The 23,030-nt window shown below is 40.8% G+C and overlaps 1 protein-coding gene and 1 long non-coding RNA gene across 20 annotated transcripts in view; both read right to left on the bottom strand.

Moving 5' to 3' along the window:
• The window catches only part of LOC6584810 (potassium voltage-gated channel protein Shaker), a 180,046-nt gene that overhangs the window by 38,114 nt on the left and 118,902 nt on the right, over positions 1-23,030 (bottom strand). The gene's annotated exons all lie outside the window — the stretch shown is intronic.
• LOC122757872 lies at positions 10,718-20,420 on the bottom strand. Of its 2 annotated transcripts, none has more exons than XR_006358051.1 (2): positions 19,547-20,420; positions 10,718-10,974 (listed from the first exon to the last, which is right to left on the bottom strand). It is a non-coding gene; the product is annotated as an uncharacterized LOC122757872 (long non-coding RNA). The 2 variants fall into 2 exon arrangements; XR_006358050.1 differs by having other exon boundaries at positions 10,718-10,971.

Here is a 23,030-nt window from a genome sequence, read left to right as displayed (position 1 = left end):
AATTTGGATTCCGGAAGGCCCGGTCAACAACGGACGCGCTTAACAAAGTTGTTGGTCTGGCCACTTCCGCTATTCAAGGCACCAGATGGAGGCACGGGACGAAGGAATACTGTATCATCGCGACCCTGGATGTAAGGAATGCCTTCAACACAGCTAGTTGGGATATGATACTGAATGCGCTGTCACAATATAATATCCCTAAATATCTAAGAGAGATAATAAAGAGCTACTTCAGAGGAAGAACACTGGTATACAACACGAGTGAGGGTCCCCAAACTCATACAGTGTCAGCTGGAGTACCCCAAGGCTCAGTGCTGGGGCCTCTCCTATGGAACATCATGTACGACGGCGTACTGCGCTTGGAACTACCAGCAGGCGCGCACACCATTGGCTTTGCTGATGATGTAGCTGTCGTAGCCATAGGAAAGGAGCTCAAAGATACAGAGGATATGTGCAGCGAAAGTATCAATCGCATACGAAGCTGGTTGACAGGAGCTGGGCTCGAGCTAGCGGCACACAAGACCGAAGTGGTACTAGTCAGCAGTCGCAAAAGAGTGGAAACTGCCAATGTAAAGATCGGCAGCGTCACCATTGCGTCAAAGAGGGCGATAAGATATCTTGGTGTCATGATAGACACAAGATTAACTTTCCGCGAGCACTTAGAATATGTGCATAAAAGGCAGCTGATTCTTGTAGAGCTCTCTCGAGAATCATGCTTAACACGCGGGGACCTAAACAGCAACGACGTCTCCTCCTAATGAGCGTCATTAGGTCTGTCATCCTCTATGCTGCGCCAATATGGGCAAGAGCGATGGCAACGCCGAGCTACAGCCGAGGCATTTGCGCGATCTACAGGCTGAGCGCAATCAGAGTCAGCTGCGCTTTCAGGACTATCTCCGATGACGCGGCGCTCGTCATAGCCGGTATGGTGCCACTGGAGTATTTGGTCGCCGAAGCCGTGGAGCGGAATTCGCACGGGCCTACGCGACTCAACGCTGTCAGGGCGAACAGCATCGCACGATGGCAAAGAAGGTGGAATAGCTCAGCTAAAGGGCGGTGGACGCACAAGCTCATCCCGGAGCTTGAACCATGGGTTAACCGCAAACATGGCGAGGTTAACTTCTACCTTACGCAGATCCTCTCGGGTCATGGATGCTTTCGGAGCTATTTGAAGCGCTTTGGCCACGAGGAATCTGACGAGTGCCCCTGTTGCGAGCGAGGGCATGTGGAAGACGCCAACCACATTCTTTTCGAATGTGGACGGTTCCTGGAGGAGAGGCGTCGTCTGGAAGAGGCAGTGGGCCGCTCCATCAGAGCGGACAACTTAGTCAACGCCATGCTGGAATCGGAGGAAGCTTGGGAACTAACAAGCACCTTCGCGGCCACAGTGATGATGGAGCTCCGCAGAGTCGAGCGACTGAGAAGACGAGCTGTCCCAGGCTAAGGTAGCGCATAGTGCTTGCGAAGCAATGCTTTACGGCCGTCCCGCAAGCACCGCGCGCTATCCTAGCCACCACACAACTTGCAATTTTTATTTTGTCAATAAATGAATATAAAAAAAAAAAAAAAAAAAAAAAACACACAAACACACACACATACACACGCACATACACGGAAACGCACACATGTACATGAAATGTCAACAAACAATTGAAGTTTTATGCAAAACGCCAACACAAAACTGCATACGTGTGTGCGTGTGTGTGTGTGTGCTCAGGTTGAATATTCATTCACACACACACGAACTACTTGATGGGCGGCCTGCTTTCTCCCTATGCTAGTGTTAGTGCGCGTGTGTGTGTTTATCTATGTAAATGTTTTGGCTGTTGCGCTCTCGCTCCATCACACGCCGCAGATCTGCAACTATATGCATATGCATGTGTGCGTATATGGGTCAGCGGCACGACTGTGACGTCATTGTGCAAGCATCGCGCAACGCCACGCCGTGTCTCGACCTATTTTTTGAAGCCGGGCTAACATTTTCATTTGCTTTTACACGTTGCTTCGCATTCGCAATCGTAGTCGCATTCGCATTCGTATTCGCATTCGCATTCGAATTCGGATTTTGTTGCTGCACTTCCGGTTGTGTAGCAAGCGTTGCATAAGCAGCTACGGCTTCTGCATGCAGCTGAAGTTCAATGCGATAGCAGTGCCAAGTCGAAAGCAGGTCGACTCTAGTGCAAAATCACAGCTCATAAATCTTATGGACAGCATCATCTTGGTAGGCTGCCCACTCCCCACTCCCCACACCCCACACCCTACCGCCAAGCCCCAATACCCGACTACCCCTCTGCACGCCTTGTTAAGCCTCTCACTCTGCCTGTCTGCCTCAGTGTGCGTGTGTGTGTGTGTGTGTGTGTGTGTGTGTGTGCTCTTGTCTGAATGCATGCCGGTCAAGGCAACACGAGTAATCTGCTCTCGCACTGGCACTGTCTGTCCAAGTTCCCACTCTCCCCCCGCCCTCTCTCGCTAAGCCTCTCGCCTGCTTGTTCGACACGTTTATATATTGCAGTAGACTCTATTTTTAGTCCATGTCTTCGTATAGGGTATATGCAATGTGCATGTTATGCACATTTCTCATGCTGCGGCACGTTTTGCCACATAAATACATATATATATATATATCTATATGTACATATTTTGCTTCTGCTGCTGTGGGGCCAATTAATGGCGAAAAATTAAATGCAAATGCAGCAGCGGCAGCAGCAGCAAATGCTGCGACACTCGCGGACCAAATACGTGACATCAATTTGGCCAACTTGTCCCCAAGAGCCTTGAACTGGCGCATCTACTTAATCAACTGCGAGTGTATCAGTGTATGTGTGTGTGTCAATGTCTGTGTGTGTCTTTGTGAGAGTGCAGTTAATCAAAATTGCTGACAATAAAAACTGCTGCAAATGGCAATCAATGAAGAAGAAGAACAAGAGGAAGATGAAGTAGAAAAACTAGCTGAAGCAGCAGCTTTTTAGAAAACAAAATCTATTGCATACCCCAAGGCGCAGCCATTTAATACATTGTATGTAGATATAAATCTTTTGTTACAGATGCGACAACTTGACATATGAATTTATTTAATCTTACAGCATTGATCAAGTGTAATTTCGTATATGCATGTACAAAAGGGAAAATATGGAAAATCGATCCATCATTGGGCGAAAAACAGCTTAAAGCCCATTACAATCGAATGGATTTTGGGCCTGTAATGAAAGTTATTTGATTTAATAGCTATGATATATGTACCACTATATTCATAACAATCTGTACATAAACATAATTTTTAATTGAAAGCTTCTCTTTGCCTCTCTCGAGTCTCGATTCCTGAAATCTCATCTGTCTTTCCGTTTTTTGGCAACTGTTAGAAAACTAATTTTTGTGTGTCTGTAATAGGAGAACTTTACAATTTGATTATTGGAGGTTTTATGCACATTGAAATTTACCAAAACTTAGTGCTTTTTGTTTAGATACATTAATACTTTATATTCGAGCGAAAATAATCCAAAAAGTTTTTAAACTCGTTTATAGTTGTTCGCTTGGTTGCCATAAACTTTTGCATGAGGCAACTTTATGAAACAATTAACTAATTATTAAGCTTCAAGACTTCATTACATCAATATATGATATTTACACATATACATGAATGTATTTATGTACTCATATACATATGTACATACATTTATATGTTTGAGTATAGAGCAGCACTTTATTCGGGTCGCTATCTAGAACGCTGATGCCTTATCTGCAAATGCATTGCGGAAGTGCATAGAGCAATTTACGACTATCCCCAACAAACAAAAGAATCGAGTGCTGGGACATGGGAAAAACCATAGCTTCAATGACCTGCTGTGGCAGGCCATGACAAAAGAAAATTATATGAAGTTTCAATGAAAAGGGTCGTCCTAAAGAGCAAGGACATATATGAATAAAATTACATTAGAATCTAATTTTTGTACAAAACATTTTTATTTCACTTAAGTTGCTCTTGATTAATTTTATTTGACATAGAAAATAAATTCACATTTGAAGGAATTAGAGGATATAGCACTATAGTTACCTATCGATACCTGACTATAAGGTTATCGATACTTCATTATAGCGTCATAGAGACTCATCAAAGTTGTGTAAATAAGTGAAATACAATGGAAACAATGCAATAAATTTAGTATGAAATCTCTATAGCGACAATTAAAATAATTGAATATTACTACTGATTTTAAATATGGAGAAAATTATGAGAATGAAAGTAAAAAGTCGAGTCTCTATAATGCGTACTCCACTAAATCAGAAATCCAGATAAATCGAAAAAAAAAAAATGCTATTCCTTTCAAAGAAATTCGTTCTCAAATTTCTCGATAATTTGAGTTTCTTTCTAAATAAAAAAAAAAAAAAAAAAAAAAATACTGATCCCCTTGCCATTTCGTATTATCGGGATTCTACTGTACATATATTGCTTATATTTATTTTTACTAAAGCTTAAAACGAGCTGAAGATCATATAAAGCATATACATTATAGATCTCGATATGCTTAATAAAAGGACTTTATTAAAGTCTATTTAGATATTATGAAAATACATATAATACGTAAAAAATACAAAATTTGTACATACATTTAAATATAAATATATATGCATTTATCAATATGATGGGCGATTATTCTTGTATTATTCTCGAGTAACCAGATCAGAAATCAGACAGTATGGCTAAGGACTGCAGTTTAAAGATATCCTAGCACCCGAATTTGAGAGCAAACTCATATGCAATCGAATATACTTACTGAATCGAGTCTATAAATAAAATCAATCTATATAGTCCCTTAAACTTGACCTGCAAAAATTATTGTTTCCTTTACCTATGTATACTGTATTATTAAATCTTAAAAAAAAAAAAAAAAAAAATAAATAAATGTATTGATTTCTACTCGAATAAAGTTGCCAAAGAGATAGCAGTCCATTAAAATTTACGATTTAACTGTGAATTTAATGTACTTCAAATATCACGAGTATTTTCTTTATAACTCTCGAAAAGAGTAATAAAACTCAATACAAAATATTGCCAATTTCAGATCTCCTAAGTGCACAAATTGCACTTTAACTTCAAGTAATCAACTTTATCGCCAGATATATGTATATATATGCACTGTGCTACTTTTTTGTGTTTCAACAAAATGAAAAATAACTTTTTTCTCTCACTCCCTCTCGCTCTATAGGTATAAGTATATATGCATATATATGGATGTATTTGTATTTGTGTGTGGACGTTGCTTGAAATGGGTTTTCGTTTGAGTTTGCATTTGAGCTCGTGGCATTTGCTGTGGCAGCCAGATACAAAGATAGACACTGAGAGAGTGAGAGAGAGAGGGTGGCAGAGGCAGATAGTGGCAGAGATAGGAGCAGACACTGGCGTCGCGTGGCAAGTGCTGAAGACAGCGTTGCAATCAATCGCCAAAGCCAGGCAAAATCACGGCCAAAGAAGGCGGCGAATTATGCAAATCTAACTTAAAGCTTGAAACGTGTCTGCCACATGGGGCAAGCTGCTCACAAGTTGTCGTTGTTGTTGTTGCTATTGCTATTGCTATTGCCGTTGCCGTTGCCGTTGGCTGACCTTGGCTAGCGCAACTTTGCGTGCGCAATTTGTGTTGCTGTTATTTTTGGCAGCAGTTCTCAAATTGTGCGGTGGAAAACATGCAAGCGACGCTTGTTGCTATTGTGCCATGGTGGTGCAGGTGGTGCAACCCATGGGCAGCGGAGCATGTGTGGGTGGCTGGCATTTTAAATGTGTTTCGCTGTGCCGCCTTGTTGAAACTTTAGCTCAGCTCGTTTATTATCCAAACAGCAGAGCTGATGAAGCAACTGCCCCCAGCTGAGCAGAGGCGAGTGAGTGCGGCCCGAAATACCCTGTAATCCTGCAGTCGATACTAAACTAGAACAATTTCCACAAGACTCGGCCTGCTCCACCTGCAGGCGCCAGCCAGCCAACCCAATTGCCAACTGGCTAGAGGGTATATGGACAGTTAACGGAGCTGCGCACGGCCAACAACTTGGCCAAATATCTTCGAAGCGGAGCGTGTCCAAGTGTGCCACAACTACATGCAGCAGTTGTCCTTTTCCCTACACACATAGCGCTTTTTGCTCCTGCCATGCAATTTTCTTATAGATTTTCCTTCGCTTCTGGTCAACTTCAGGCAGACAAACTCAAGTGATGTAACTGCTGGCAGTCACTCGAGCGAAGAGGCGATGTCAGCATCGAAAGGTCTAATTGGATTGTTCCAATACTGCTTGCCGACAGCATTTCCATTTAAAGCCAGCTTAATTACTGTTGATTGTTGTTATCGATATGAAAATCGATTATTAATGCTATACAATTGAATTTGATTATGCATTCAAATAGTGTTATATATATTGTTATTCACTGTAGGAATATTTCTAAATATATATGAATATCAATGAATATCGATTCTTAATTAAACACAGTTAAACAATCTACTCAATGTTTGCCTATAGATCAAAATAATTTCAATCGATACATTTCTGGTATATATATTTTATATATATAAGTTATTCATGTTTAATACAAGGCACAACACATCTAACGTCTTTTAAGCAATGCTTTCTTTGTGGCAAAAAATAGACGAATTATCGATAGACTATTCAAATCGAATTTGATTGCTTTAGCTAAGCAAATCCACGAATCAAAAAGGTTAAGTTTAGTATATATAATTACGAATATATTGACTGACATCGTGGCAATATAATTCGAAATCTACAATATCGATAATTTTACTTATCGATTGGCTTTGTCTATAGGTGCGAAAATGAAGCGCAACATTTATATCTTTCCCATCTTTTGCTCTATTCCACAAAGCAAAATAAATTTAATCAAATACAATGAATGGTTAACGAACAGATATCGATAACTTTCAAATAACATTTGATTACTATGTCTATCTAGATAACTACTGCAATTGCCTTTCAAATACGTTTAAGTTAAGTTTATTATGGAGATGGCATCGACAGGTATACGTATATGCTTCAATATGTCAATTCCAATTATAACTGTTTATAATTACGTTATGTTATCTAATCAGTTTGCCAGCCACTCTAATGAAATGAGATTTGTTAAGCTTCATTCGCTCTGATTACTTTTCAAATTAGTGTAAGAATGCTTGAAAGCTTGACAGCTGCGCGACTTCAGTGCAGTTAGAAACGAAATGAGAGAGGGGAGTGGAAAGTATTTTCAAATATTATCCAACACTGGCGGCAGTTTATTGTGCGATTGTCGACAACATTAATCAGGCTGATTTGCAGTGTCAGCTAATGGCAACAATGTGGCATATGCCATGTGGCATGTGGCATGCGGCCGGTGGCATGTGGCTTGCCGCCGGTGGCGTGTGGCATGAAGCTAGTTAATAGACTTGATAAACACAATGAACAGAATTGGCTTTATGGCTTTCTGGCTTTCTGAACTTTCTGAACATTCTAAGCAATGCCAATTGTTCCGCTTGGCCATTGGCGAACTAGCTGAATGCGCGGCCAAGAGCCAAGTTTTCATTATGTCTTTGACATGCGGTGTTAATTTTTATGCCCAAACGAAACCGAAAACGAAGAGGACGTGGAGGACGCATGAGGGGAACGAGGAGGAAGCTGATGAGCAGCAGTTGATATAGATAACCGCTTGATAAAGACGTGGCCGTAATAAAAGTAACAAGCAGAATGTAAACAACAAAAGACGACAAAGTTAAGCGAGTGAAAGCGAAACACACAAAGCACAACAGACCAGACAGAGCCAAAAGCGAGCCATATATCTATCTGTATGTGTGTGTGTGTGTGTGTGTGTCTGTATCGTGTGGCATTGTTATGGCCTTTGTTGCTCATGTTGCTGACGTTGACGTCGCTTGTCGCTTGTCGCCTGTCGCCTGTCGCTGCCAGCAAGGATCAAAAGTCAAGAACAATGACAGCAGCTGCGAAACAAAACAAAGCAGCAACAGCAACAGCAACGGCAACGGCAACGGCAACAGCAACAAAAGGTTGAAAAGTCAAGTTGCAAGTTGAAATATGTGGCAATTGTTCGACTTGGCTGCCACAACAGGCGCTAGAAAGAGAGACAGACAGAGAGAGAGTGTGTGTGAGAGAGAGTGGGAGAGTGAGAGAGGGAGAGGGAGAGCTAGGCAAGCCGGCACGGGATTGGAACTGGGAATGGGAATGGGATTAAGTGAAAGTCTAAGCATTTTAGCTGTTTGGCCCCAATCGGCTTTGCTGCGAGCCTCTCGTGCTCTCAATAGTTTATTTGCACTCCAAGCCAAGTGCCACACAAGAAGGGCACGAGAGCGGGCGAGGGAGCGAGGCACACATCTCATTATCAATGTCAAACGGATGTCAATACTCATTGACTTGATTATGGGGCATATTATCAAAGGATATTGTTATGTCTCAATGAGAGGCCCAGCCAACAGCCCCCACAGCCCCAAATGACGACGATGAGCGCTGCTGTTGCTGTTGGCTGTTGGCTGTTAACAGCTACTGCTGCCGCTGCCGCTGCTGCTGCTGCTGCGTTGACTGCTGATGCTGCCAATGTCACGTTGATGCCACATTGCGCATACGCCGCATGGGCCATCATCAAATTGGCCATATATAAACACACAGCTTACAGATGTATTGCGTACGTGTGCGTCTCTCTCTGTGCGTGTGTGTGCGTATTGCCGCATGCCATTGTGCAGACTACTTGGCATGGACAACTAGCCATTGGTGCCCTTTTTATACGCTGAGCACCCATTGCAAATGTCAATAGAGTGCATATTGGTTGTGTTCAAATGAACGCAGCAGCTGGTGACTCCACACAGTCTGCTATATGTATGTACAATAGCTGAGTCGCATGTCAATCTATTCATCTGTCAGTCTGCCCATCTGCTAGCGAGTCCCTATCGAAATTGATCTCTGACTACAGCATTCAAATTTGATATAAATATTATGTCAGTATAATATGGTATATCCAAATCATTCTATTTTTATTGGTAAAATCGATGTGTCATAGCCTTAAATATAATCAAATCTATTTGGCATATCTCCCTCCAGTTCGCTCGTCTAGCATACGATAAGCTGCAGCTCTGCTCCGAGTGCAGGGTATTCTCTAGTTGACCATGCTCGACTACTTACACTCATACGTGTTTAAATATAAATTGCACAAGGCACAAAATGCCAGCGCCAGCGCCTGTCGCTATGCAATGCAATTTTGTTCACACAGCTACGCCGCCGCATGTGTATATATGTGTATGCATACGTATGCTCCATGTTATATATATACTTATAATGGATGTACAAAAATGTTCCAGAATTTGCTATGTCAAGTGCTGGCTGCTCTTTAAATTTATTTGGGTCGGATTCAAACCCCAAAAAACTTCCAGATTTCTAGATTTCAGAGTTTTCTTCATCAATTAACATTCTATTAACATGGTGCCGCAATGTTAAGTAAGCCCCAACAGACTTTTACATTGAGTTCATTAATTCATTCCATTCCAATTCATTTCATGCATGCGCTTTTATTGAATTTAATTGCAAGCATTTAATTTCATTGCTTTGCATGCCATTTCGTTTCACTCTATTTCACCCATTCCAGTTCATTTGCTTTGTAAATCTGCGTTCGTGGATATTGGAATTTGTGTGGCATGAACTAAGCCTCTGTCCGTGTCTAATTGTGTTTCGCTGTTTCCCATCGTTCCCCACAAACCGAAACAGTACCTAGCGCTATTAAATATAATTGTTATATTCCTTAACTGCTTCCATGTTACTACATTTGCCTAGCTTCAGCTCGCTTTGTTTCACATTGAACTTTTGAATGAAACAAAATGGAATTCAACTAACTTTTTGCGTTGTTCACGCTTGGAAATATTTGATTCATAGCGGTTATTGTAGAGCGTTACAGCTATCCCATATTTCTGTTATGCTTATATTCAACTACAAATTCCCGAAATTCCCAAAAGTGTTTTCATTAATCGAGTAAGAGAAGAGAGAGAATGTTACCTATCACGCAGAAGAGGGGGCGAGGCGTTGGATAGATTTTCACCGCTCAAGGGTTGCTCCTGGCGCGGTCGCAAAACCGGCGTTAGGCCCCATCTCTCGATGAAATCGATGCGGGAAATGGTTGAGGACGAGCAAGTTGGTTGAATTTGTAAGTGCGCCAACGTTCACTAAGCGCTGGCTGCTGCTGCTTATCGTCCAACTAGTTCAGCTGGCTGCCAGTTTTCTGCGCTCCAAATGGCTCCGCCTCCGGCTCCTGCTCCTGCTCCTGCTCCGGCTCCGGCTCCTATTCCGGCTCCTGCTCCGGCTCCGGCTCCTGCTAGTGCCTGCCACACCGTGTGGCATACACACTTTGCTGCTATTTGTAGCTGCGTCTCAGTTGCGGCTGGCCAACAAAGCGTTGCATACTTTTGGGCGTTGCCATTGAAGCGTTCGCATTTGTTTTCGCTGTCCTCGTCAGCGTCGTTGTTGTTGTTGTTGCTGCTACTGTTGTTACCGTTGTTGTTCTTATTAGTGGTGCTGTTATTGTTGTTAACATTTAGTTGATATTTGCTGCATGATTGCAAGCAAGGCGCTTTAACATTTATTTATTTACATACATTTAACTTTATTTAACTAAATTTATTTATTTTTCTTTTTAAAGCTGTTTGTTGTTGCTGTTGTTGTTGTTGTTGTTGATATAGAAGACTTGTTTGATTTGTAGTTGTTGTTGGCTGTTTGTTTATTGTTGCTGCTGTTAGAGCTGTTTTTGATTGCAACACACTTTGTGGGGCAGACGCATAGCTATAGTGGTTGTTGTTGCTGCACTTTTGTTTGTCACATGTTGTTGTTCGCGCAGCAAGTCGATTGTTGTTATTGTTGCTACTGCTGCTGCTGCTGTTGCTGCTGCTGCTGCTGCTGCTGTTGCTATCTGCTTACAGCTCGCTGCATTTTATATCATAATTTTCAGTTTTTGGGCCAAAGCTGCTTTAATTGATTTTGTAATTAGTCGATTTTGGACTATTGTAAATAAATCTGGTAACACACATACACACACACACACACACATAGATATATATATATACGCACGCGCGCGAACTGAAACACATATGGCAACAACTAGGCTGGGTCGTGTCCTGTCGTGCTGTCGCTTCGTGTCGTGGCAACCGGAAACAGCAAGTGAAAATGTTAATTTCCGCTTTTAGGCGTAGCTCACACTTCCACACACACACAAACACACACATAGACAAACACATGTACAGAAATGTATTTATATATGTTGTTTTGAAGTTATTTCATGTTTTATAAAAATAGGCGCAACGATGTAGCTGTTGTTGTTGTTGTTTGCTGTGCGAATTCAAGCGGGACGCTTGGCGTGGGTGCGAGCGAGAGGGCCAGCACACATACATATGTCCTTTGCCTATTGATTTTCAGCAGCGACTCCGTGTGCTTGTCCTTTTGCCACACACAAACACATATACAAACACACACACACTTATACACCTATTTTCTCTTTCTCTACCGTTTGTCGTGTTCTTCTCATTTGCCGTTTAATTATTGCAATTGATTTGAAGTTGCTTTGCTACTAGTTGGCGCGAGGGGCAGGAAGAGGCTGAGGGGGCTGCCCTCTGAGTGGTTGAATTCGTAGGCGTGTTCGGGGTGTTCTTTTTGGCGCGCTTTGCTCACGTTGCTGTTGTTGCTGCTGTTGTGACTGTTTGCTCCATTTCATGCACTGAACTGGACAACCTTGAACCTTTTGGGGCCACAGCACAGAGCATGGAATGCCAGAGTAAGAGAGGGAGATAACTGTCGCACAGGTACGACACACAAAAGCACAAACACAAGCACTACCACACACACACACAAACCCATACACACACACACACACACACACACTGACAGCTATAAATATCCGCAAAAGCATGCTATTTTCATATAGATTTTGCCAGTTTATTTGTAATTGGAAGTTTCTTTTTCCTGCGGCTATTTATATAATAATAAATCATGAACTATTATTAAAAATTTATTGTCCATTTCTACGTTGTTTGATGGCTTTCGTGAGCTGAGATTTGATATATTTGGACTCACAGTTTGACCAAAGTTAAATGTGTCTCATAATTTGACTGAAATTGCACACACACACGCACACACACACAAACAGAGACTCACACGCACGCACACACCTTCTCCTACTGCTAGGTATAACAACAGCAATTCAATCAAATTATGTAGAAGAAATACCAACAAAAAGAAAAACGAAACAAATACAATAAACGCTGACAACTGCGACTGAAACGTGGGCTAAACGCAAGCGCAACAAAATGGAATTGAAACATACGCACCGTACAACAAACAGCAAAGGACGACAACAACAACAGCAAGAACAACGACAGCAGTAGCAGCAGTAATAAAGAAAAAAATGCCCAAAGCGGACCACAGCGAAAAACAGTAGTAGAAGAGGAAGCAGCAGCAGCAACGGCCGAGGCACCAACGCGCTTCTTCTTTTCCCCCAGCGAACAACAAAAAGCAAAAGAAAAAAAAAAGGAAAAAAACAACAACACAAAAGCAAAAGCAAAAGAAAGAAAAAACCGACAGCAAACAAAACGACGAGGACGCACGACGACAAAGCGTGGCACGAGCAGTAGCGACAGCGGCGGCGGCGAAAAGAAGCACCGCGTCGCAGCAGCAAACGGTAAAACGCTGTAGCGAAAACGCAGGCAATGGCAACAAGCGACAACAAACGTGTAGCGCAAAGCATACAGCGAAAATGTGTGCGAGAAACTGAAGCGTGTAAGCGCTTAACAGTCGTTGTAAAAGGCCCACACACACACACAGCTATATACGTATATGTGCACACACACAATTATACACGTAGAGAGGCCTATGCATGCCTGCGCCAGTGCCAGCAGCGCTGCTGGCGTTCACGAAACGAACTAAGCACAAACAGGCACCTCGCTCGCTCGCTCGCACGCTCACTCTCACGCTGACTCTCACTCTGCCTCGCTCTCGCTCTCACTCTCGTGCACGCGACGCTGCAAAGCGCGCTATGGGAGAGTGAGAGTGGGAGTGGAAGTGGGAGAGAGAGAGAGAGAGAGAGAGCGCGCGCGTGAGAGCGTAAGGCTAGAACAGCAGCCACAACAAAGCGACGGCAAAATGGCTGCTGAGTGGGCGACGGGCGGCCGTTGTGGGAGTGGCAGGCCAGGTGGCGGCTGGCCATGCACAATGGGAAACTTGTTGGCGGATTTATGCAGCACACGCATATACGCATACAACCGCAAGCGACCGCTGCGAAAGGACACGACAAACGCACATGGCCTGTGTGTAGATGTGTGCGTGTGTTCATGCGTGTGCGTGTGCGTTTACCGTTTCACACTGCCGTTGGCTTTTACAGCGCCGTTTATTGGCGTCTATTGCTGTTCGCACGCTGCTTCGCTGCTGTGTGTACATACGCACAAGCCAAAAGCAGCTAAAAACATTCGTGTGTGCGTGTGTATGTGTGTGTGTGTGTGGCATCTTTAAGCAGCAGAAAAACAATCGCTCGTTGCTGCGTTGTTATTCTTGTTAACGGTATTTTTTAAGCTTGAAGTGCTTAGCAGCTGCCTTGTTTCCATTTACTCTTTGCTCAGCTATTTCTTTCGGCATTCCTAGCTGCCTGCAACTGTATCCCTTTGCAACCAGCAGCTTTGCCCTCTCTATCTCGCTCGCTCTCACACTCCCTCGCTCCTCTTCACTTCGCGTTCTTTTTCGTCCCATCTCGCTCTGCCGTTGTCTGCGCCCATGGGGAACGGATGTCCATTCTACACTTTGTCTCCATTTCTGCATTTGGAATTTCGTTTCCCTCTCCTTCTGCTTCTTCATCTTCTCCTCTTTTTTTCTTTTCTTTTTGTTCAGCAGCATTCACTTCATCTACTTCACCTTGCCGCGGCGCCGTCGCTTGAAAGAAGCGCCCGAAACAAAAAGAAGATGCAAAGAGGAGGAGAAAATGAAGGTGAAGAGGGTGGGGGTGGGGGTAGGAGTGGGGCAGGGAGGTAGGGAGGTAGCAAGGAGAGAGAAGTGAACTCCCTAGCGGCCGCACACACACACACACACACACACACACATACACACAAACACAGTCTAACGCCTCTTGCTTGCTTTTTGTCCTGTCACGCGTTTTTATGGCCTATGCCACAGAGTTCGGTCGGCGCTCGGTCGTTCCGTCCTTTAGCACAGTGTCAGATTGTTCATACCTACATATATCTAAATATACACAAACACACACACACACACCCATGCATATATATTTAAATATATATGCGTATATTCGCGCATAGATACACTGAGATCCGAGCAACTGTCATCTATAATGGAATTTTCCATTCGCACAGCAACTAAACAGAAATTTGCATATTTAAATAGAAAATAGCATTAGAAAAAAAGAAACCTATGGCACTTCCCTCAATCAAACGACAAAATAAAAAAAAAGAAGCGACAACAACAAACTTTTCCTGCTAAATCGGGTTTGCAGCAATTTAGACAGCATATGAAATCAAGTTTTAGTTTACAATTTCCATCAAGTCAAGTCAAATTATTCAAATATTCCAGCGACATTCTCATTCATGAAAACAGTTTCTCGCATCGAAATTTACATTGCAAGCGAAATCGACAAAGATTGAAACTTTTACTGAATAGCCAATTGAGCTATAAGTGATGCTTAGCCGAGGAGAGGTGAGCAGTGAAAGGAAAAAGGTCATATATATGCGTACAGATTCTGAATTCAATACATTTCAAAGAACTTGAAGTTAAAGTATTTACATTCAAGGTTCAGTTGATGCACCAATACGTGTCAGTTGAGTTTATTAGTTGATGACTATTTATCGGGTTTATGAATGGATTCGAGTCTTTGAAAACTTAAATAAGCTCATATGTACTCATATGTAATATACAGAAAGTCCTATATTTATTTATACATATATATTTCAAAATACAGCGAAAGGCTTAAGAATTTCTATTTATGATCAATCTAATGTGGCGATACTACCAAAAGCCACTTTAAGCAGAAGAATTCTGCCGATCTGCCGATATACATAAAGTGAAAAGTCGATAACGTTTTCGAGCTATCGAACTATCGAGTATTGCTAGACATTAATTAGAAGATGAGGAGATAAAAATCAATGAAAATCGGTCAAATATATATATATATTTGAAAATATAAAGAAAGAGAAATCTTCCATTCCAGGATAGTCTAATGAGCCGAAAATACGTTAGGCAAGTGTATGATTTATAACACTTCATAAAGCCAAGAAAAAGTATAAGTAGGCTCATATGCATATGTATAGCAAAACTAAATTTCTGTTTTCTCCTGATCTTTAAGAGAGTCAATTATCGATAACAATTTATCGAACAACCTATGCTTCTTACATTCCCAAGTTCTTTGATAGAAAGTTCTATACCAACTAAATCAATCAAAGGCACATGCATTACTTTTAAGCAACAATCTTATATTTTTAAGGACTATTTAAAGACTTTTCTCTATTACGTTAGAGTGAGGAACTGACATCGAAATAAAATATTAAAATTAATTTAAATGAACTTAACATTATTAAATCATAAACTTAAAATTTTAGCTGAATTCCGTTTCAATTTTTGTCACAATCAAAATCAATAGAAAACTCAAGAAAAACAAACAATAAACTCAAATTGAAAACAAATTAAAAATACATACAAATCGTCTAGAGATGTTGCTGTTGCCATTGCCGCTGCCATCGCTTCCTGCTCAATTACTTAACGTTATTAGAGAGTCCTGCCCTATTATTCCCCTATAAACTGTGCTGCTGTCGCTTGGCCAGCAATTGAGTGCTACCAGTTGGCTGAGGCTGTCAATTGTTGCCGCAGATGGATTGATTAACTAACTGCATTTCGTAGCTGCTAATACATTTCGATTAGTGACGATGTGTGTGTGTGTGTGTTTGAGTTGGTGTATAGATGTGTGTGTGAGTGTGCAGCGCAACAGCTGAAACTTTACTCATGAATGTGGCAAGAAGTGAGTGCTGCAACTAACGCATAAGGTCATCCTTCAATATGCACCTGACTGTATGCACATATATCTCTATAGATGCGTACATATGTGTGTGTGTGTGTCTGTGTGTGTGTGTGGCATTGTTCAAAGGTCAGCTGCTGTGCATGGGAGTCTGTGAGCGCAGCTGTCAGTATGTTATTTAATTGAATGCTCGCTAAATGTCGAAGCAAATCAATAGTCAACAACAGCAAGTTGTTGTTGTTGCACACACCACAACGACAACAACAACGACAACAACAACGACAACGACGACAACAAGAAGAAGAAGAGCAGCAACAGCAAATCGAATGGAAAATGAAATGTTTAACTGAAAAAAAAAGAAAAAAAGAAATCACCCTATCGACTCAATGAAATTAAATCGTTCAATCAAAGTGAAACTCTTCTGCACGAAAAGGAAAAGTCAAAGAACATCGAGTGCACATTGAAAGAGAGAAAGTAATTCAGAAAATATATGATAAATTCTCTTGAGATAAAAGTTAGACAGCTAATACAAACTTCAACGCCAATATAGAATGCTATAAAAGAATACATACATACATACATATACTATATGTTGTGAAGTACAGAGAATATTGTCAGAAAAGAAACCCAATCGATTGTAAAATCATATTTATAGGTGAGATATCTGAGTGACCTTAGGCAACCCAAATGTAGAGTAAGAAGCCTGGCTACTTTTCTTCATATATGTTATACATATAAATATAATATATATAAATATAATATATATTGACATACCAAATATTCCATAGTCTAACATTTGACTATCATAAAAAAAGGGTTTTCTAGCTACTATACATTTTCTAAAAATTAAATGATATTCAAAGAAAATTTTTGAAGACATAGTAAAAAAAAAAAAGCAAAAAAAAATCGACTGTTTATAAGCTAAGCTTCTTGTAATGCAAGTAGCGTGTCATCATTTCTACAATATACCTCAGGGGAATAAGTATATCATTCAATAAGTATAGAGGTCAAGTATATTTTGTACAAGGGATCAACGAGGATCATTAGCCTAGCGCTCCCTTTGCGTTATCTACTCATATTGAATATTTGCTATGTCATTTCACATTATTCTTCTTATTATAAAACCAAATTGAGCTCTCCTGTAATTCGGCAATTATTTTCTAACTTGACTAATAACTAACTTGAAAAATATCTTATACAAAAAGAGCTAATACAAATTTGGTCACAGAAACGCACCAAAATCAATTGTGAATATCACGATAATTTGGAAGACTACAATTTTTCAGTGTCATCAAAGCAAAGATTGAAGTTTACTTTGATTTGCGACTATATAGACTACAGAAACTTTTATTTAGTGTGTCGAAAATAACAAACTCTGGTGCAAAACTTGAATAACAGTAATAGGTAAGACAGAGAAGGCAGCACACTGAGGAAAGCATCTACTACACACTATTTCTAGTCATGAACTCGTATATACATATATGCATAGTATGTATATAATACATATGAATGTATGTATATAATATATATATAATACAGATATCTTATTATCATATCACATCGAATTCAACATTTATTCCAATTATGATCAACTTTAGTACAATGAACTAGAACACTTTAAAAAGTTCAGTTATAGATTGCTGGGGATTTTAGGGCTTAAGAATGAATTAAGATAGGCGTAGAGTCGGTCGTAGTACTTGAAATCAGCTAAAAAGGCAGCATCAATAAAAAACGGAATCACAATGAGGATAAGGCGACATCAATTTAGAAATCATACTTGAAATCTCCCTCTCTCTCTCTCTCTCTCTCTCTCTCTCTCTCTGTCGCACACTCTCATTCCATTCAGCACTTTTGTTTCTTTGTCTTTTCTGGCTATTTCGGACTTGTTCTATACAAATCTGAGAAAATCCTACACAAAATCAACACAAATTTTAAATCCATTCGCCCAAGCGAAACACACAAATACAGTGGCAACTCACTAAGACTAACGCATGTTGAAAAGAAAGCAGAAGCTATAAATTGGTAACAGCCTTTCGTGTTAGGCTCTCCTAGAGCTAAGGCTGACTAATGTAGTAGAGGAAAACGATAAATTCACTAATTGGAAATATTGGAGAGTTTATGAACCGAGAGTCTATGAAAATTCCGCATCTAGTGATATGAATTTCCATTCCAGCGAGTAAGCACTGTAGCGCTGGCCATCCAATCAAGATAAACAGATTCATACAAATGGAGCACAGTGTAAAAGTTTATCTATTGAAAGCTTTTGCGCTGCGGCACGCTTATCCTTGAGTCCTGTCATTTGATTTTAATCAGATTTCCAATTATTAGATTGACGCGCGCTCTTTTAAGCGGTTTTCGATTTCAGCGATTTTCACAACATTTTTGGGGTTTCCTTTTCTTATTTTCTTCTGCTGCTTCTGTCTTTTTCGCCTATTTTTTCTATTTTTTTTTTTTCGAGCAATTCATTTTCGTCTTGTTATGGGCGAGTGAGAGATGGAGAGAAAGAGAGAGGGAGCAAGAGTGAGAGTGAGAGATAGGGAGAGAGGTAGATTGTGTGTGGGATTGAGCACACAGGCCAACAGAGAGTGTAGCACACGCACACACACACACACAGATAGCGGCTGCTGCAGCCAGAAAATTGCCTTTGGAACGTCCTTAAGAAGGATATGCTCGAAAAAACCGTTGCTTATGAAGGCGCCGCTGGCGCTGTTGTTGTCGCTGTCGTTGTTGCTGTTGTTGTCGGTTTTGTTGCTGTTGTTGTCGCGCAGGTGTGTGTGCTTGAAGAAACAACAACAACAACAACAACATCAGCAGCAGCAACAACAACAATTGTAACATCAGAGGCCAAGGCAGAGGAACACTGTGTGTGTGTGTGTGTTGCCTGTAGCTCAGCTGTTTGGCCATTGGTTGAGTCTCATTATATACATATATATGTATATGTATATATATATATATATATATATATGTGTGTGTGTGTGTGTGTGTGTGTGTTTAACAATATGTTATATTTATGCTAGGCTACAACATTTTGCATTTAACGAACCACTTGTTCTCTATTGTTGTTTATAAATAAATTGCATTTGCTTTCGATTTGCTTTGATTATTGAAATGTTTGGCGTGCCACAATTCATTCACACACACACACACTCGCACGCTCATACAAACACGCATACGCACAACAACAACAACTTTGACCAAGTATTTAGATATATATATATTGAGAGATATGTGATATATTTATATTTAAATTCAGTTTATGTCAAGGTGAATTTCGTTTACTTTTGCACTTGATATTTTATTTATTTAATTTTTGTTTTTAACACAATTTTTTTTGCATTTGCACTTTGCACTTATTTTCACCAACAAAAAAAACGTTTACTAATTTTGCAACAAAAAAAAAAAAAAAAAAAAAAAAAAAAAAAAAAACTAGAAAATTCCTTTGCACTTTAGAAACACACGCGAACTGTGTGTGCATATAGATATTTATATATTTATATATACATATATATTTTCGATTATAATTATTATTTGTAATATTACTATCAATTAAATTTTTAGTCACTCTAATACTTTTCTATTAATTCTTTTTGCAAATATATTTCTTGAATTTCTTTTTTGTGGCTGCTGCTGCTGGTTTTGTTGCCCGCGGCTTTGTGTTTGCTTTGCTTTCGCTCTTTTTGTTGTTTGCGCGCAACGAAATGGCAGCCGTTACGAAATGGAACTGAAACACGACGCACTTTTTGTTCTGCTGCTGCTGCTGCTGCGCTGCTATTGCTGCTGCTGCTGCTGCTGCTTACTGTTCTTCTTCTTGTTCTTGTGCTTTTTCTGCTTCTTACGCTTGTTCGTTTGCTTTTTGCGGTTTACAGTTATCGTTTGACGGACTCGCACTTTGTCTTCGTCAGCGTCTCGGTTTCGGTTTCAGTTTCAGTTTCGGTCTCGGTTTCGGTTTCTGTTTCGGTTTCTGTTTCGGCAACTGTTTCTCGTTTCTCGTTGCTCGCTTGGCGTCTTCCGTTTCTCGAGTTTCGGTGCTCCTGCTCGTCTCGGCATCTGCTGTCGGCTGCTGGCGGCGCGCAACTAAACATCACAGGGCTCGAGCTTTAGTTTCGCTCGTTCCACTTTCCATTCGTTCCGCTGCTGCTGCTACTGCTGCTGCTGCTGTTGTTGATGCTGCACACGACAACAACTGTGCGGAGAGCAGCACCACAGCTGAGCCGACGCCGCATCGCCGAACAGAGCCGCTGGAAGTTAGCCGTACTGCCTGTCGCCTGTCGGCTGTCGGCTGTCAGCTGGCGCAGCCTTCCATTCGAAGCTATCGAGTTTTGTGGTCCGTGTGGGGCCTTTGCGTTTTCTCAATGAAAAAAGCTTTTGACTTTCGGGTCGGGAGAGCGTTGCCAATGCCGACGCAGACGCCGATGCCGACGCCTTCGCACGTGCTGTGTGCCGATTCCACTGTTTCGCTTGACCGCAGTTAGCTTTCGCTCGCTGTTTATGCTTTAGCGGTCGCATCTCTGTTATTATTGCTCTCTCACCATGTTCACTGTCACTCTCACTCTCACTGCCTCCCTTTCCCTCTCTCTCTCTCTCTCTCACTCTCAATTTGGCTTTTGTGTGTTATGCAGCGTCATCTGTCGCCGGTATGCAATGGCATGAAATGTCTGTGAAGCGCCAAAGCTTTCATTGGAAGCCGGAAGCTGTGCACAGCTTCCAGTCCAAAGCTATGCTCAAGCTCACAGCCACCAGCCACAGATGGCGCCACCCCGGCTGCAGCTGGAAACTCGAGCGCCCAAGATGGCGGCTAAGCACGGATGCTAAAGCGCGCCAAATTCAAATGCTTGAATTCGCAAGGCAAAACTCAAATGCAACTCGTTGCTGTTGACGTTAGCCGCGTTCCCGTTAGCCGGCAATGCGATGCACAGTTCGCCGCCGGCTCTGACGTCAGTCACCTGTCGTCTGGCGCAGCCACGGTGAGCCGCCCCTGAGCAGCGTGTCTAATGCAAGTTTAGCCACAATTAAATCAAACATCAATAATTCAATTGATAGGCCTCATTATAAACGGAACTAGCCACATGTGGCATCCATCTCAGGCGCACTATTAATTATTTTGTCTTCAAGCTACTTACTGCCATATCAATACACATACATATATACATATATATAGTACAGTTATGCATATATATATATATTTACGGTATGCTTGTTTTAGCGCATTTTCATCGCCTGCCCCATCGCTTGATTGCATTCAATCAATACTTTTTATGATAACCGCCACTCAAAATGTAATTTTAAGTGCACTTAAAATGCATATTTTAGACTGCGGCCCGGAAGTGTCCATTAGTAACCGATTCTCAAATTCAATTTCAATTTCAATTTCAATTTCAGTTTCAATTTTACTTGTTAAACGCAATTTACATTTATGCATTTAAACTGTTTGCCTCGGCTAGCTAAATGCTATAATGCTTATACTTAATATGAACAAGGCCTCACGCCATATTACACTAGCCCCAAAAAGTATGCTATGGAAATGTTAAGTGCTTGAACCATGTTTTGAGGCATTTCACAGAGAAGTACAGTCTCTCATCGCGCTGTATAACGACAGATGAATGGAAATCGAAAGGAATATAGAGGAGCTTCTTTTCCATGACAGCTTATCATTCAGTTCTTAAACTAGAATCGGAGGAAGTGTATACAGCTGTCAAAGATGTGTTTTTCTATGAGCTTGCCGAGGATAGCTGAGAGATCGACTGCAAGTTGGCTGATCCGATGGTGCTCTGGCATGCGATTATTTATGCTCTTTATTATGACATATACCATATACCAATGATACACAATCAGAGTCGAAAACCGCGATAAAACGATATCAATAATTCTCGATAATTTGGATTTCTGCGTAAATAGAAAAAAACAAGTAAGAAGACTCTAGTCGAGACTGCTCGACTAGGAGATACCCTGAACCCTCTAATCTGATATTCTAATCACTCTGCACTTCTTTTCGGCACACATGCATATACACGCACGTATTAGAACGCGCTCTGCTAACTGTGCAATAAGCAGCGACTGCGCTTGGGCTGCGCTGCAGTGTGAGCAACATTATACGAATTTATTTGTTGAATAATTTAATTTCTAGACATACAATCTTAATGAAACTTTCAGAATTTTCAAATGTATGTACATTTCAAAGCACAAGTCTCTAGTATTTGAAATACGCTTTTTACAAAGGTGAGGGTGAGGGGGTAGAAATTGGAGTGGGGGGTAAATTTTAACCAAAATCGAAATTGTATAAAATATATATAAGTCTACATTTAAAATTTGGAAGCTCTAGCTCTAAAGGTGTAGGAGATATAATTAAATAGCTAGCTTTCGATAAGGTTTTTAATCGATAATAAAATATCGAGAGTAGTTATCGGTATTTAGAGAAAAACTTGATATGCGCGTGATATACACGGACCTAGGAAAAAAAATTTCAAGTCTCTAGCTCTTATATCTTCTGAGATCGACGCGTTCATACATACGGACGGACGGACGGACAGACAGACGGACAGGGCCAAATCGACTCAGCTCGTCGCCCTGATCAAGAATATATATAGTTTGTGGGGTCTGCCACGCCTCCTTCTGCCTGTTACATACTTTTTACAAAACCATTATATCCTGATTTCCCATTTTCAATGGGTTCAGGGTATAAAAAAAAAATATATATATATATATATATATAATAAATAATAGTAATAATCATTCCCTATGCTGTCTAAGCAATATTGTCGATGGCTGAAACTCTCATTAGTGGTCTTGAACCTCTAATATTGAAATAGTTGTATAGTAACAGATATCGGCTTTTGATAGATACATACATATATGGCCGACATTTGCTCTCAACAAAACAAAAATTGTTAGTTAAGGTAACAAATAACATTAATTATATAATAATAACAATTACTGCGTAATACATGGTTTATGGGAACATTGAGAAATTAACATTTAAATATTATCTTCTCTTAATTAGATGATATGGATACGAATATATGAAGCT

Source organism: Drosophila mojavensis, unplaced genomic scaffold (assembly GCF_018153725.1).
Source record: "Drosophila mojavensis isolate 15081-1352.22 unplaced genomic scaffold, ASM1815372v1 contig_136, whole genome shotgun sequence".
Taxonomy (NCBI): Eukaryota; Metazoa; Arthropoda; class Insecta; order Diptera; family Drosophilidae; genus Drosophila; species Drosophila mojavensis.
The sequence above is the reverse complement of the archived record's forward strand: the minus strand, read 5'-3'. Positions and strand labels throughout refer to the sequence as shown.